The sequence below is a fragment of the Lactuca serriola genome, chromosome 2 (assembly GCF_051521515.1).
Source record: "Lactuca serriola cultivar US96UC23 chromosome 2, Lser_US96UC23_V15, whole genome shotgun sequence".
Classification (NCBI taxonomy): Eukaryota; Viridiplantae; Streptophyta; class Magnoliopsida; order Asterales; family Asteraceae; genus Lactuca; species Lactuca serriola.
This window is the reverse complement of record NC_136409.1, coordinates 227,965,256-227,981,876: the sequence shown is the minus strand read 5'-3', so window position 1 is coordinate 227,981,876 and position 16,621 is coordinate 227,965,256. Positions and strand designations below refer to the sequence as shown.

General features: G+C 40.6%; 1 pseudogene; it reads left to right on the top strand.

Annotated features, from left to right (window-relative positions):
* The first annotated feature begins 10,292 nt into the window (after positions 1 to 10,292).
* LOC145088776 (protein EXORDIUM-like 3 pseudogene) lies at positions 10,293 to 11,574 on the top strand (annotated as a pseudogene).
* The last annotated feature ends 5,047 nt before the right edge of the window (positions 11,575 to 16,621 follow it).

The window sequence follows — 16,621 nt, the reverse complement described above, 5'->3', positions numbered from 1 at the left end:
CATTATTTTATTTTATCACACATCAACTATTACATCTACCCATGTTTTACCAAACACATTTTGTAGATATACAATAAATATACAATTTAAATCATTTAAAACATGTATAACATCGGTCATCCAGCATAAATAGCAAGTACACCCATAATATGCACACATAGCACGTAATTTATATAAAATACTTCATATCTATGTGTAAGATGAAAGTAACTATTCACTCACCTGTTAAGGTGGTGATTCCGAACTTGGACAACACTTCGTTACTCTTAAAACAATTTCCTTCGACAAAACCTAGTATCATTACCACTAGGATTTAGTCTAATATTCCCCGAGACTAATTAATAGTCTAGCTATTATTAATATTATATAGACGTTAAATAATACTCTTCACCCATTATGTACAGACAGGGACCAGACATAAAACACCGGAGGGCAGGACCATTTTGGCATATAGCACTTCTGAAATCCAACAACCCTATGCGGCCCTTTTAACTAGATTCCATGTACCGCGAGTGGTTAAAAATATATTATAACGACACTTATATAACTCATAATAATAGCCCAAGTACTTATTATAACTTCCTAATAATGTTACTATAATTAAATAAAAGCTATGTTAAAAACAAGGTTGTAAAAAACGCTTGACGTTAGCTAGTCGGCGGACTGGGGTTAAGCGATTAATCGGCTAGGCGGAGATTAATCGGAGGATTAATCGATGACCATTAATTGCTAATTTGCTGAATTTTAAAAAATTAAATATGACTAATATCATATCAAAGTTCATAAATACCACTAATATCATAACAAAATAGGTTAATATGATTAATACAACACTAATCATGCTTCAAATAGTTTCCATTGAGATAAAACTTCTTCAAAATGTTAAGATTTCATTGTTTTATCTTGTTTCACTCATTATGTATGTATGGATTAATCGCTAGGCGCCCTCTAATCGGTCGAGTAGCGCCTAGGGATTAATCAGAGATTAATCGTGACCTAGTCGGAGTTTTTACAACAATGATTAAAAATAGCGTAGGCGTAACACACTTACAACAGGTTTTACAGAAAACCGGGCTTCGCTTGGAGCAGCGTTTCTGAACCGAAAGAACCTTTTTCTCAAGACTCCGGGAGCCTCGGGGCTTCCTTCAGGTGCTAGGGGGTTTTCCTAGGCTTTAGGGGGCTTAAGGAGAGCTAGAGAGAGGTTCTAGAGCGAGAAAGAAGGCTTGAGAGGTGTGAAGAAATGGCAATACCCGACACCTCTATTTATAGGCTGCCAGACTGATGGACTCGCCGAGTTGGATCACTGAATCGCCGAGTCAGTGCCATGTGTCATCATCTGATACCTTGCCTTGGAGAGAAAGCAACGGCTATGATCGCGCCACGTCACCTAAACTCGCACATCAGCCTCCCAACTTAGAAAAATCATAACGCTCGCATACGAGCTCCGTTTTCAACTTTCTTTATATCCACATGTAGGTAAAAACAAGATCTATAACTTTCATTTAGACTCCGTCAGCTAATTCCCGACCGTTCTTAAATTTAACAGTACGAGGAGATTATACTGTTAAATGTCCACGTAAAATTCATAACTTCTACATACGGACTCCATTTTCGTCTGTCTTTTTACCGTTGAGTTCCTATTATTTAGATCTTCAATTCTCATTTAGGTCGCATAGGCCAAAAAAACCCTCGATCTAAAATTCGAGTTTCAGGTTGTGCATTGCTAAGCCAAATCTTAGAAAATTCACAACTTCCTCATACGAAGTCAGATTTGGGTGTTCATTTTATGGACGCTCTCGGTTTAACATATTCTATGACTTTATTTTAGATTACTAAGGCCAAAAAGTCCTCTATCGTAAATTCACTTTTTACATTTCCCGGTGCCGTGCCGGTTTTGCTGCGAAACTTCGACATGCCATAACTTTTTCGTTATAACTCGGATTTCGGCGTTCCTTATATATCTGGAATCCTTGTTTCGACCGCTAAAACTTTATGTAAAGATATCGGGTTTATCTTACACTTTAATTTTGACGCTTATTTTTATTATTTATTTATTATACCTTTATAATTAAGTATAAAGCATATAAATTCACATAATTCACATAATAATCAAATAATTCATCTTTATTACTTCAAAAAAGAGTTAAAATAGTTGACCTAGACTATTACATCATCTACAAATGCTTACACCCAAAACACATGATTTACAATTCTTTCCCCCTTAGGTTGATTCCGTCCCGGAATCATGAATCAGCAAACAGACGTGGATAGCGACTCATCATGTCACTCTCTGTCTCCCAGGTGATACTCGGCCCATTCAAATGTTTCCAACGGATTAGCACTAAGTCGACCATCTTGCATCGTAACTTCTTATTCTTACGGTTAATGATTGCCCTAGGTTCTTCGATTAGCCTCTTATTCTCATCCATTCTTAATTCTGAGATTGGTATTATGTCGGGAACTTCTCCTGTAAACTTCCTCAAATAACACACATGAAAAGTGTTATGAATACCATCTAGTTCTTCGGGTAATTCGAGCTTGTAAGCTTGGTTCCCAATCCTCTAAAGAACTTTGAATGATCCAATAAACCTTGGACTCAACTTTCCTCTTTTCCCAAATCTGATAAGTCCCTTCCGTGGTGAGACTTTAAGCAAAACCGAATCCCCAACTTCGAAGGTCATCAGTCGTCTCTTCTTATCAGCATAGCTTTTCTGACGATCCTGAGCTGCTAACATTCTTTCCCTAATCACCTTCAACTTCTCAGCAGTCTCATGGACTATCACGGGGCCGATAAACAACTTTTCTCCAGCCTCAAGCCAACAAGATGGTGTACGACACTTCTGTCCGTACAAAGCTTGATAAGGTTCCATCTTGATGCTCGAGTGGAAACTATTGTTGTAGGAAAACTCTACCAGAGGTAAGTGCTCGTCCCAGTTCCCTTGGAACTCCAGGGTACATTGTAACACCCATAAAATTTGAGCCAAATTAAAACATTTTATCTCATTCAAAAACCATTAGGTTCATACATCTTGTTTTCAAAATAGTTTAAATATTAGAGTATCCCCCAGAACCATATCACATAAATCATAAAACATGAGGAGCGGTACGATCACGCCTTCGCCTTGCCACGATCTCTAGAAGTACCTGAAACAATACACTAAACTGTAAGCCCGAAAGCTTAGTGAGGTACCCCCAAAATACCAACCACACATAAACATACTCATAACATATCACAAATAGAACAGTCATGCACATTGGGTCTATTGTGTGACTGGTCTGCCCACACCGGGCCTTCAGTCCACCTGGTCCACCCTCCGAGTCTAGCCATGTACATCGAGTGTACAATGTGATTGGTCTGCCCGCACCGGACCTTCAATCCACCTGGCCCACTCTCTGAGTCTACAATATGACTGGTCCGCCCACATCGAGCCTTCAGTCGGCCTGGTCCACTCTCCGAGCCTCGGCACGTCTGTTCCGCCCTCCTGGGGCCTTCAGCCTATCCGGACCGCTCGCTGTGCCTTCGAAATATCCGGTCTGCCCTGGGTATGTTGGCCTACAACACAAAGCAAGACCCGCCTCAACCCAACCCCTGTCAAACAACCATGTGCACATACAACAATTAATCATATAACAAATCCTTAACCAAACAAACAGACTAACAAATCACATAGCATATCAACATCATAACCAGGATTCCGATCTAACCGGTCACTAGCATAACATTACCCTATATACCGGGTATCGACCTTAACCAGGTCACTAACATAACACCATCCTAAATACCAGGATGCAGATCTAGCAGAGTAATAACATAACAACAATACCCAGATTTCCATCCGATAAAAGGCCGACCTTGGTGCCATAGACCCTGTCGATATAGTGAGGATAACTCACCTACAATTTCCGACTGACGAGATACGACCAAGCTGCTCCGTCCACCGACACGAACTCCACCACAGAACACTACCAAAGAACCAATTCCATAAATACCAAAATACCCTTGGAAATCAAACTGGTCAACTCTTGGTCAAAGTCAAAGTCCTCAGTCAAAGTCAACCTTCCTGGTTAACTCTACTCGCCGAGTCAACCCGTCGACTCGTCGAGTTCCTATACTCAGGAAACTCCCACAACACGAATCAACTCGCCGAGTCGCCCCAAGACCCGTCGAGTTGAACGATCTCGGAATTCCATCATGTCCAACTCACTGAGTCGCCAACCGACTCACTAATCCAAAGCTTTAACCAAAGAGGTTGGGTTCTGCGACCAGACTCGCCGAGTCCAAGGCAATCTTCAACAGACTCGCCGAGTCCATGCACATGTTCATACAACTCGTCGAGTACACCCATGTAACTCGCCGAGTCTCTTTAGTTCTCAATCCAAACAGAGGATTTTCGAGCCATGCAGGGGCTCCAATCCATAGATCCACCCTTCTACAATCTAACCCTCACATAAAGTTGCAAACTTTACGTGAAACCAAGGAGATATAGGCCCAAAACACACTAGGGCTTGGGTTTTAGACAAAGGGGCTTCACCAACAACTCAATGACTGAAACTTTATGACATTATGGACCATTACAAGCCTAGATCTAAAGTAGCAACCTCAAATCTAAGCCTCTAACTCGAAATAGCTCTTAATCATACCAAAAATGCCCCAAATTTGAAATGATAATAGATCTAGATGCAAAAGAGCCCAAGCAACAGATTATTACCTCCAATATAAGCTCCAACTAAAGTAGATCCCGGATCTACACCCCTCTTTTGCAGCAAACCTCTTGATCTTCAAGCCCCTTTCCACCAAAATCACATATCTAGGCTCCAAATTGCTTCCAAGGGCTCTCACTCACGATTTAGGTTTTCTGGATCTCAAAAGGGTAGCAAAGAGGCTGAGGGTGGGTTATAATGTGCTTTATATAGGGCGCAACCCCCGGGATTAGGGTTTTCTCTCTTCAGCACCAACTCGTCGAGTCCAAGCCGCCGACTCGGCAAGTTGGCCACTTAAACCGCGACAGAATCCCGCTCCGACTCGGCGAGTAAGCGGACCTACTCGTCGAGTCCCTTTCCTAAATTTGCACTTTTGGCCCTTCATTGAACATTAGAAATTTGGGGTGTTACATACATGCTCTCAACATATCTTCAAGTGTTTGAATCGTTCTTTCGCTCTAGCCGTCAATCTACGGATGGTAAGCCGTACTCAAACACAACTTCGTACCCAATTCCTCTTGTAGACTTCGCCAAAACCTCGACTTGAAACGACTATCACGATCCGATACAATTGTCATAGGAACACCGTGAAGTCTTAGAATTTCATTCACGTAAGCATTTGCAAGCTTATCCATAGACCACCTCTCGCTGGCTACTATGAAGTGTGCACTCTTAGTGAAACGATCCACGACCACCCAAATCATGTCGTGACCGTTCTTCGTCCTGGGCAGTTTAGTCACAAAATCCATGGTGATGTCTTCCCATTTACCCATAGGTACAGGTAAAGGTTCTAAACTCCCATACAATTTCTGATTTTGTGCCTTAACTCTTGCACAAGTTATGCACTCGGCCACATACTTTGCAACATAGAGCTTCATCGTCGGTCACCAGTAGTAGGGTTTTAGGTCCCTATACATTTTTGTGTTGCCGGGATGAATTGAGTACATAGTCTTGTGAGCTTCTTCCATCAGAATATCTCTTACTCTTCCTGTCTTAGGTACCCAAATCCGATCTTGGAATACCTTCAGTCCTTGACTGTTTGTATCGAACACTAACGTTTTGCCCAAACGTTCTTCCTTTCGGTCATTCTTCTATGAAGCTTCTTCTTGAGCTTTCCTGATACTTTCCACAATCCTCGAGACAACTTCTATTCTCAACGCTCTTGGCCTTTTCTTTTCATGGTTTACCTTCCGACTGAGAGCATCAACGACAACATTTGCTTTACCAGGGTGGTAAAGTATCTCACAGTCGTAGTCCTTGAGCAACTTTAGCCAGAGTCGTTGCCTCATATTCAATTCTTTCTAATTAAAGAGATACTGGAGACTCTTATGATCAGTGAAAAGTTTGCACTTCGTGCCATAGAGGTAATGCCTCCATATATTTAGGGCAAATACTACCGCTGCTAACTCCAAATCATGATTGGGGTAGTTCTTTTCATGCTCCTTCAATTGTTGAGATGCGTATGCTATCACCTTTTCTCTTTGGGTCAGAACACAACCCAACCCGACTCCAGATGCATCACTATAGACCGCGAAGTCTTCGACTCCATTGGGTAGAGAAAGAATTGGTGTTTCACACAATTTCTTCTTTAGCTTCTCGAATGCTTCTTCGTGCTTCTCACTCCACGTATACGTAGCTCCTTTATTGGTCAAAGCTGTCAATGGAGCATCTATCGAAGAAAAGTCGTGGATAAATCGTCGGTAATATCCAGCTAATCCCAGAAAGCTTTGAATCTCTGTGGGACTTCGAATATCTAGCCTCCCCACTTAGAAAAATCACAACTCTTGCATACGAGCTTCGTTTTCGACGTTCTTTATATCCATGCGTAGGTAAAAACAAGATCTACAACTTTCATTTAGACTCCGTCGGCTAATTCTCGACCGATCTTAAATTTAACAGTATGAGGAGATTATGTTGTTAAATGTCCGCGTAAAATTCATAACGTCTACATACAGACTCTGTTTTCTTCTGTCTTTTTACCGTTGAGTTCCTATTAATGAGTTCTTCAAATCTCATTTAGGTCACGTAGGCCAAAAACCGTTCGATCTAAAATTCGAGTTTCGGGTTGTGCACTGATAAGCCAAATCTTAGAAAATTCACAACTTCCTCATACGAAGTCAGATTTGGGCGTTCTTTTTATGGACACTCTCGGTTTAACATATTCTACGACTTTCGTTTAGATTACTAAGGCCAAAAAGTCCTTTATCGTAAATTCACTTTTTACGTTTCCCGGTGTCGTGCCAGTTTTGCCGTGAAACTTCAACATACCATAACTTCTTTGTTATAACTTGGATTTCGGCGTTCCTTATATATCTGGAATCCTTGTTTCGACCACTACAACTTTATGTAAAGATATTGGGTTTATGTCACACTTTAATTTTGATGCTTATTTTTATTCTTTATTTAATATACCTTTATAATTAAGTATAAAGCACATAAATTCACATAATAATCAAATAATTCTTCTTTATTACTTCAAAAAGAGTTACAACAGTTGACCTAGACTATTACATCATTTACAAATGCTTAGCCCCGAAACACGGGTGTTACATTTGGGAGCTTAAATAGGGCTCAACCCATAAAAATAAGGTTTAGGCACAAATCACGTACGCCCATCGTACTCTTGGTACATCCAAAGTACTCAGGGATGCCCTAGTACGCCCATCGTACTTCCTGTATGCCAAACATACTAGACTAAGTCCAAAACCTTCCTAATTTCTAACGGTCATAACTTCTTTGTTTCGATTTCGTTTTTGATGATCTTTATATCCACGAAAAGGTATTGAGGACCTCTATAACCCTATCTAATTAATTTGACTTAAAACATATTGAACTAAAATCATTAATTCATAAAAGAAGACACCGCTTTTCCCATTTTACCCTTGGGCTCCAAAGCACAAAGTGAACTCTTGGATCACATAATCTACATTAACCTCATCCAAATGGGTCTAAAACCTCTCTTTCCCTAAAGGCCGAAGCCTTATGATACTTGATCTTCGGGTCACGGTCCTGAATTATGAAACGACTTAAAATAGGTGTTACAACTCCCCCCCCCCCCACACACTTAAATTAGATTTTGTCCTCTAAATCACTCCTTGCTACTCTCCAGGAAATCAGGCGATCCGACCAACTCTTCAGATCCCTGATGAAAGTCAACCCCAACATACAATGACCTTCTAATAATCGAACCCATCTTAGCAGAACTCGCATACTAAAGACGAACATATGCCTGCTCCCACCAATGAAGGACAACCATCACTACTCAACTCAAATCTAGGAATACAATACCTTATCCGACTTCCTGACATGCAAAACCATTCCGAAAAACTATCAATAGGACCTATCTCTGCAATTCGAACCAAAAGAAATCCTTCCGATCCTAAATCATTAAGTCGACACTTTTGGCTGACTGAATCCTAACCATACCTTGCTGTTGAAAAGATCTTTCATATAAACAAAGGCAAATCTTAACGGTAGTCTCAACCCCTTGTGTTAACCGGGAACATAACTCACGTCCCGAAATCCAAAGACTTAAACTTGTATTCTATCCAAAATCTTCTGATTCCACGATGACCTTCCAATAATATGAGATATAAAATCCCCAATCCACCATGGAGACTGATAGTCTCACACCTGGTCCCACCACAAGGCTTCAACTAAGATTCTAACTAATAAGGGCTACCCTAGCCTAATCACCACACGGTTACCAACCACTGACCACAAAGTAATCCCACCCTAAACGTCCTCCAATACCTTGCTCAAGCTAATTTCCACCGGGTCTTACCCACTTTATCATAACCAAACGGGCCTTATCTACGGGTCTCACCCAATTTGTACAATCGAACAGGCCTCGCATATGGGTCTCACCCAATCGAGTGCTATACACGTCCCACATTACCTCAGATCCAACAATCCTCATACTAATCAAGGAGTGGTTCCCCGTCAATACTGTCTGCCTCAACCCAAGCATGTGTTGATCCTCCTTCATCCTAATGAGTCAATGACCACTCCTACAATGGCCTACCTTATTCTATTGAATGCTACGACTACATTGCAGACTTACAACACTTCCCTCGGCAGCCTATTATCCTTGTGAATGCTACGACTACCATGTAGTCTTACACCACTTCCACAACTGCCTATCAACCTTGTGAATGCTATGGCTGCCCCATAGTCTTACAACACTCCCATACTGCCACGGACTCACGCCATGGTCTTACTGTCTAATTACCAAGCCAACCATGATCAGTATAAGTTGAACCCACATCCGACTATACCCCAATTAGGTGTTCAGGTCATGCTTCGAACCCCAAAGCCTTCATCAGACAAGAACAGGCAGAGAGGCTCTAACACAACCCTCAACCTGGATCCAATCACACGTTTGCCATGCATTACTACGAATGCGCCAACTTATCTTTGAAAGTTTCTGAACTCCCAACCTCGTGCAACCTCTATCCCGACTGCCACTTGAGTTGGCTTCCCTCCCGACTAGGGTGTAAAACTTTCCCTGGTTCCGCACCTGATTCTATCCCTGGACATCCAAACGGTTCTCTCCCACTTAGATACGACTACAGCTTGCCAACCCTACTAAAATAACGAGCAACGGATCCCCTTGCCGGAACTGACAGATCACCAATCCAACATCCCATTTATCGAAGGATCCATGCATTCTAACCCTCATCCAAATGGGTCTAAAACCTCTCCTTCCCCCAAAACCCAAAGCCTTATGATATTTGATTTTCGAGTCATGGTCTCGAATTATGAAACGAATCAAAACAGAGTGTTATACTTGAAGATGTTAGAATTAGATGATATTTTTTTAACAACGAATCGAAAAGATATTCGTTATAATGTCCCGCTTTGTAGCATGAATATTAAGTTTGTTATGACCATGTAATAGATTTGTAATGTTCTTCTATCATTTTGTATCAGTTTAATTTAAATAATGGAAATCAAAAGTACCATCATTAATGAAAATCATAATAAGTTACATATTAGTGTTCAAAATCACATTACATATTTTCTTCTATGTAACACATATATACTTGTGACTCTTAGTAAGGTGAAACCAAACAGTCACTATGTGAACTTGAAAATATTCAAAGTAATTTTCAATTAACTTGTGACAATACCAATTATTACAACTCTCTCTTGAACTGTTGCACCCGTCCTACGAGTTTCTTAGATTCATTCTATTATGTTGATGAAGTTTTGTATATCTTTAGACATTAAAATCATGAGCATCTACACATTACAAAGCGCTAGCTAAATCGTATAAACATAGCTAGCTATTTTGCGACATAGCGAATAGTGATGCTATTTTTGAAAAATAATTGAAAATCCATGATTTAATAAAATAAAATTGTACAAGCTCGGTAGATAAGGCATTTTCTGAAAGAGAAATTTGGAAATTTATTTTTATAGTATTAGTGATTACTTTGTAAAATTAATGATTATTTTATGATAGTGCTTAACCCGTGAAAGAACTATTTAACAAATAAGAAGGACGATATTTTGGAATATTTAAGGTTAAGGGCGGTGATTTGTAATTTACCCATTTTTAGTACGCACATTGCCACATTCAAATAAACTGTTCTCCATGTATATATGCAAACACCGCCTCACCATCCATGTATCTGTGCCACTTTTCATCAACCACTCTACTAAAATGCGCTGCCGCTCAGATGGCAGTCGCCGGTCAATGGCTCCATCGCTTCACACCCTATCCCTACTCTTCTTTTTCTTCCTTCGTCTTTCTACGGCATGGCGCCCCTTGCCCCATATGAAAAACAACGTCACGGAGCTCGAGTTCGGAGGTTATAAAAAGTACGAAGGGTCGTCGGAGTTCGTCAAATTAAAATATCACATGGGACCAGTTCTTACATCTAACATCACCGTGCACATTATCTGGTACGGAACCTGGCCAAGCTCCCAGAAACGAATCATCCGCGAGTTCATCAACTCAATATCAGCCGCCGACGACCGCCGCTCGCCGTCTGTTTCTGGTTGGTGGAAAACCGTCCAGCTCTACACAGACCAAACCGGTTCCAACATCACCCGGTCGGTCCGGCTTGGCGAAGAGAAAAACGACCGGTTGTTATCTCATGGTAAAACCCTAACCCGTCTATCCATACAATCGGTGATAAAATCCGCCGTCACGGCGAAAACAAAACCCTTACCGATTCATCCGAAAGGCGGTGTATACCTTTTACTCACCGCCGATGACGTATACGTCGAGGATTTCTGCCAAAACGTCTGTGGGTTCCACTACTTTACATTCCCTTCGATTGTTGGGTACACGCTGCCGTACGCGTGGGTCGGAAATTCTGCAAAATTATGCCCAGGTATGTGTGCATACCCTTTCTCTGTACCTGATTATATTCCTGGTTTGAAACCTCTGAAATCTCCCAATGGTGAGGCGGCGATCGACGGGATGATTAGTGTGATAGCTCACGAGATTGCGGAGGTAGCTTCGAACCCGTTGGCGAACGCCTGGTACGCCGGTGAAGACCCGTCGTTTCCGGTGGAGATCGCCGATCTATGTGAGGGTATTTACGGGACCGGCGGAGGTGGGTCCTACACTGGGCAGATGTTGAACGATGAAGATGGTGCCACGTATAATATGCATGGGATCCGACGGAGGTTCTTGGTGCAGTGGGTGTGGAATCATGTGGTAAATTACTGTACTGGCCCGAATGCGCTTGATTGATAAAAGGTAAAGAGGACGAAACCATGTTTCGCTGTTTATGGTGTACGGGGGCTTTTTAGACTTTTTGTACTTTTCTTCTTTTTTTCTTTTTTTATTTAAGTGCTTGTTAATCATTATTATTATCATTAATATATTATTAATGAAGTTAATTATAGTTTATGCTCTTTCTTGTCGCATTTGGTTTTCCCGCCATAACGTCAAAGGTAACGGTTTAAAAATACTAGTTTATATTGTGTTTGGGGTTAGCTAAAAAAATTAGCTTTAAACTTTATAAACTAGTTTATTGAAAAGCTAATTTATAAATTATTTTTGTTATTTTTTCTAATATTAAAAGACATCAACATCGTAGCCTTTTTTTTTTATTTTTATAGAAAATATGATATCGTTCTTTTCATAATTTAAATTATGTTTAATTTACTTATTTGTCTTGTTGTGCTAACACACCTTTCTTCACACGCCCTAGCCCTTGACTTGAGGCCTCGAATCAAATGTTGCCATCGTTTCCCTTGTTTGATGTGTAAGTTTAAAGTTTAATATTTTAACAGAAAAAAGTTTATGTTATTGTTTTTTCATCACCACTAAAAGTTTATATTTTTATGTTTTCATCAAATTGAATGCTTAGTGACATATATACTTGAGAGTTCTTACAAAATTATGAGGTATCCCTAAATATTAACTATTGGGATAGTATATTTTTTTGTTTTCATCAAATTGAATGCCGAGTGACATATATACTTGAGAGTTCTTACAAAATTATGAGGTATCACTAAATATTATCCAATAGAATAATGTCACATTATGGCAACCACCTATCATAATTTTAGATTTTAAACCATAGTTTAAATATAAGAATATATCACTATTTCTTTTCGGTTCACCATTTAGACTTGGCCAATTAAATAGTTATTATGTAGTATGGAATCCTTGTGGAGCTAACATTGTAAACCTAAACCTACACTATTAAGGTGTTGTTTGTTTTTCAAAAGGTAAAATGTTTATAGTTTGCGGACCAATATGCAGAAAAAAATGTTGACTAAATGTATGTAGTTTGTAAGAAAAAAATTGTTTGATTTTTAAAGTCTAAGACTGTATAAAAATTAAAACAAAATTGAAGTAAAACATCATTTCGGTAAGACAAAACTTTAAAAATGGTCGCTATGGTCTCCGAAAATATCAAGTTTAGTCCCTAAGTTCAAAAAACCTCACGCATCGTCCCTGTGGTTTCAAAACTTTTAACAAATGGTCATTTTCGTTAACTCCGTTAACTTTTGGCCGTTAAGTGAAGAGCATTTCGGTCATTTCACTACTATAGGGACCATTTATGAAGTTTTGTGTTATTTAAAAAAATAATTATTATTTAATATTAAAGGGCCTCTCTCTCTCTCTCTCTCTCTCTCTCTCTCTCTCTCCAATGACCCGTCTTCTTCCATGAATTAGTCCTAGATGAACAAACCCAGATGTACTCAAGCTTCCCACCAAAGTCCTTATGGAAACTCAATCCGAGAATAGGACAATACACACCTTCATCAACAACTCCATTAAGAACAGATTCACAACCTAGGTCAAAAAGGGAGGAACAAACTTACACTCTATCAAACAATGGAGTTTATTGTTAGTTCTATGGGTATTGTCTGACTGATTTAAAAACAAACCCAAATAACCTTAAACTTGTTTCTTGCCTCCGATCCCACGTCTGATTTCAAAACCAACATAAAAAAATCTTAAACAAATTGAAGGGAAATTAGTTAGGGAAATTGATAGAAGGGTGAGATTAGATGTATGAGTGTGAAGATGCAGAGCAAGATCAATGCCCTCTTCGGCCTTCATGTGAAAATCCACTTGCTTCACCTACAAATCCAGATGCGATGAAGGTTGTTGATTACATAGGTGATGTTAGATGAGATGTTGACTTTTGGTGCCATCGATCGTCTAATGCAAATCCAGTTGCGATGCCATAGATGAATTTCCCAATGGCGGTGGTTTTTAGATGTTGAAAGAAAAGATGGTGTCTTGATTTCTTCCGATTTAGGGATATACCAAGGGAGAGAGAAAGAACCTTCAGCTTCAAGTTTGGAATTGAAAGCACCAAAGCGAAGAAGATAATGAAAATCAATTTTTTTACATTAAATCTTTATAGGAAAGTTGATACAGATATGTTAATTTCTAATTTATTTCTGGTCAAAAATAGATATGGGCCTCATTACTTTACGTGTATACCGATCAGAGGAAGTCTTTCAAATTCACTGAAATCGAGATCGTAGAAGATGATGTTGGAAAGATCTGAGGAGTTTGGTTGTTGATGGAGATTTGGTTATGGTTTATCATGGAGTTGTAGCCGAAAAAAATGAACTCTTAATGCTTTTGCAGGTTAGTTTTGATACAAAAAGGAAAGATAAAGTATGTAAAATGTTACTGTAATCAACATCATGGATTCTTTGCTACATCTGAGTTTGAAGTTGCATATACAGTGGTGGTGATTAGTTTTAACAGGTTGTTAGGTGATGAAGCTCCAACTACTTAAGAGAGGAAGAAGATGAAGGTCTTCAATGGAACTGAAAAGTTAAATGTAACGACCCGTCCCCGGTATGATGATTCCATAGTATTTAATTAGAAGTTTGCAAGAGGGACTCGGCGAGTTCATAGCCTGACTCGCCGAGTAGGGACGGGATTTCGAGCACGTGTTAGTCGGCGACTCGGCGAGTCCATATTAGGGACTCGGCGAGTCTGCCTGCCTGGAAGAAACCCTAAATCCCCGGGTTGCTCACTATTTAATCCACCTTATAGCCCCCAATCTCGCCTCCTTCACCCTCAGAAAGCTGTGAGAAAACCCTAATCCATCCTTGAGTGATCTAAGTGTTCTTGTGTTAAATTTTTGAAGGCTTGAAGAAGGAGAAGAAGAAAGGAGCAAGGAGAAGAGGTGTAGAGCAAAGATCCAAGGGCAAATCAGAGTTCTTTGAGGTATTCTTCGGATTCCCTCCTGTTTTATGCTTTTAACCTCCATTAGAACTCTTCTAGATCTAGTTTGATGCTTCTCTCAAGCCTTATGATTGTATGGATGCCCTATTATGTCGAGATATCCTTAGATCTGTTCATTTAGGAGTTGTAGAGCCCAGATCTATTGCCTTTTTGAAGTTACCTTGCATGAAAACCCTAGATCTAGCCTTTATTATGCTTTTTGAGCCATTTTAGCTTCATGGATGCATATGGGCACGTAAAGATAGAATCTTTACGTGCTAATCGAGTTAAGGGAGTCCAGATCTATTAGTTTTATACACTGGATTCAAGCAGAATCGAGTTTTGAGTTGCTGCATGCAAGCGACTCGGCGAGTCGGAAGAACAACTCGGCGAGTCGAGTCGCGAGTCCCCGTTTTTCCCCTTTTGAGTGATGACGAGTGGAAGCCTGTGAGTAGTAGAGTGGACTCAGTGAGTCGGAGAGCAGACTCAGTAATGGAGGGACTCGGCGAGTTGTTCATACAACTCGGCGAGTCCAAGGCAATCTTCTTAAGCTCAATAACAACTCGTCGAGTTGTTCATATGACTCGGCGAGTCGGATGAAGATTGTCTGAGTTCTTGGATAGAGAGAGTACTCGTCGAGTCGATGCCATACTCGACGAGTAGCCACGAGTGGGGTTGTGAAATGAGATTAGAGACTCGGCGAGTTGGTGGCCAACTCGGCGAGTCAGGTCAACTGTGGGTTGACTTTGACCGGGAGAGTTGACTTTGACCAAGGGTAAAAGAGTCATTTTACCCCAGTGCAGTGTTTAGTATTTGATTGAGTGTGTTTATGGCCTTGTAGCCGGGGAGATATCGGAGCAGCAGCAGTTAGCTTCCAGAGCCATTCACACAGCAGCCAGTTCACGAGGTGAGTGTTCCTTCCAGTAGTAACGGGTCTAAGGCCACAATGCCGGCCCGTTTAGCTAGCAGTTAGCTTCGGACCTCGGTCCGATGTAGTAGTTAGTATGTTTGATGCCTTCGTGGTTCAGACAGGGTTATGTGTTTATGCTAGATGATATGTTTATGCTATGTTCAGTCAGCTTCAGACTTCGATCCGATGTAGGGGACAAGGTCCCAGTCAGCTTCGGACTTTGGTCCGATGTTGGGGACGTAGGTCCCAGTCAGCTTTGGACTTCGGTCCGATGTCTCAGTCAGCTTCGGACTTCGGTCCGATGTCCTAGTCAGCTTCGGACTCGGTTCGATGTAGGGGACGAAGGTCCCAGTCAGCTTCGGACTTCGGTCCGATGTAGGGGGCAAGGCCCCGGTTAGCCGGACTTCGGTCCGATGCAGTAGGCAAGGCCCAGTATGTGCTTTATATGTTATTGTGTGGTATGTGGTAGTTTGGGGGAGCTCACTAAGCTTCGTGCTTACAGTTTCAGTTTTGGTTTCAGGTACTTCCGCAAGCAGAGGGAAGGGCTCGGGATGATGGCATCGCACACACCACAGCCACACTTTTTATCCTCGGAGTTGATCAGTTATCTTATATATGTTTTGATACAGTCATGACACCGTTTTCTCATTTGTATTTTAGTATGGTTTTGAGATTTGCAACGCATGGTTTTATTATGATATACTCCGTTTTATGATTATGGTTATATTAAAAATGAAATTTTCGGATCGTATTTTTGGGTCGTTTCAAGTTGGTATCAGAGCCCTGGTTTGAGGGATTCGGATACACCTCCGGGTGCATCTGAACTCAAACTAAGGGAAAGATAAAAAGATTTTTAAAAAAGAAAAATGTTTTCGAATGAGATTTTGAAAAACACTTAGAAAGAAAAGAATTTTTAAACAAGATAAGGGTGTGGTGCATGCGATCAGCCGAGCTCAAGTAAGTACTCCCAAATTTCCAATACAACTTTTATTATTATGATTAATTGTTCCAGCTTCAGTAGAACAGCATGCTAGTATAGGACTAAGGATCTAGGAGGATGCCTTATGTGCCTGCTTTATGTGTTACAGCTTTATGAGAATTGCATGCTAGTATTGAGTAAACAGCAGTAGGATAGCCTGTTTAGGTTATGCCTGGTAGCGCGAGCTTAGCATTGTATGCTAGAGTAGCTTCTCGTTATGAGAATAATTTTGCCTGAGTATGTTTCCCTTATCCGAATGCTGCTTGCTTTGTGCTTTGTGGGACTCTGAGTGGTGGGAGTTAGCCATTAGGTGAATACGCCACATCACATGTGATCAGGGTTGAATAATCTCAGAGTGCTGGATTTG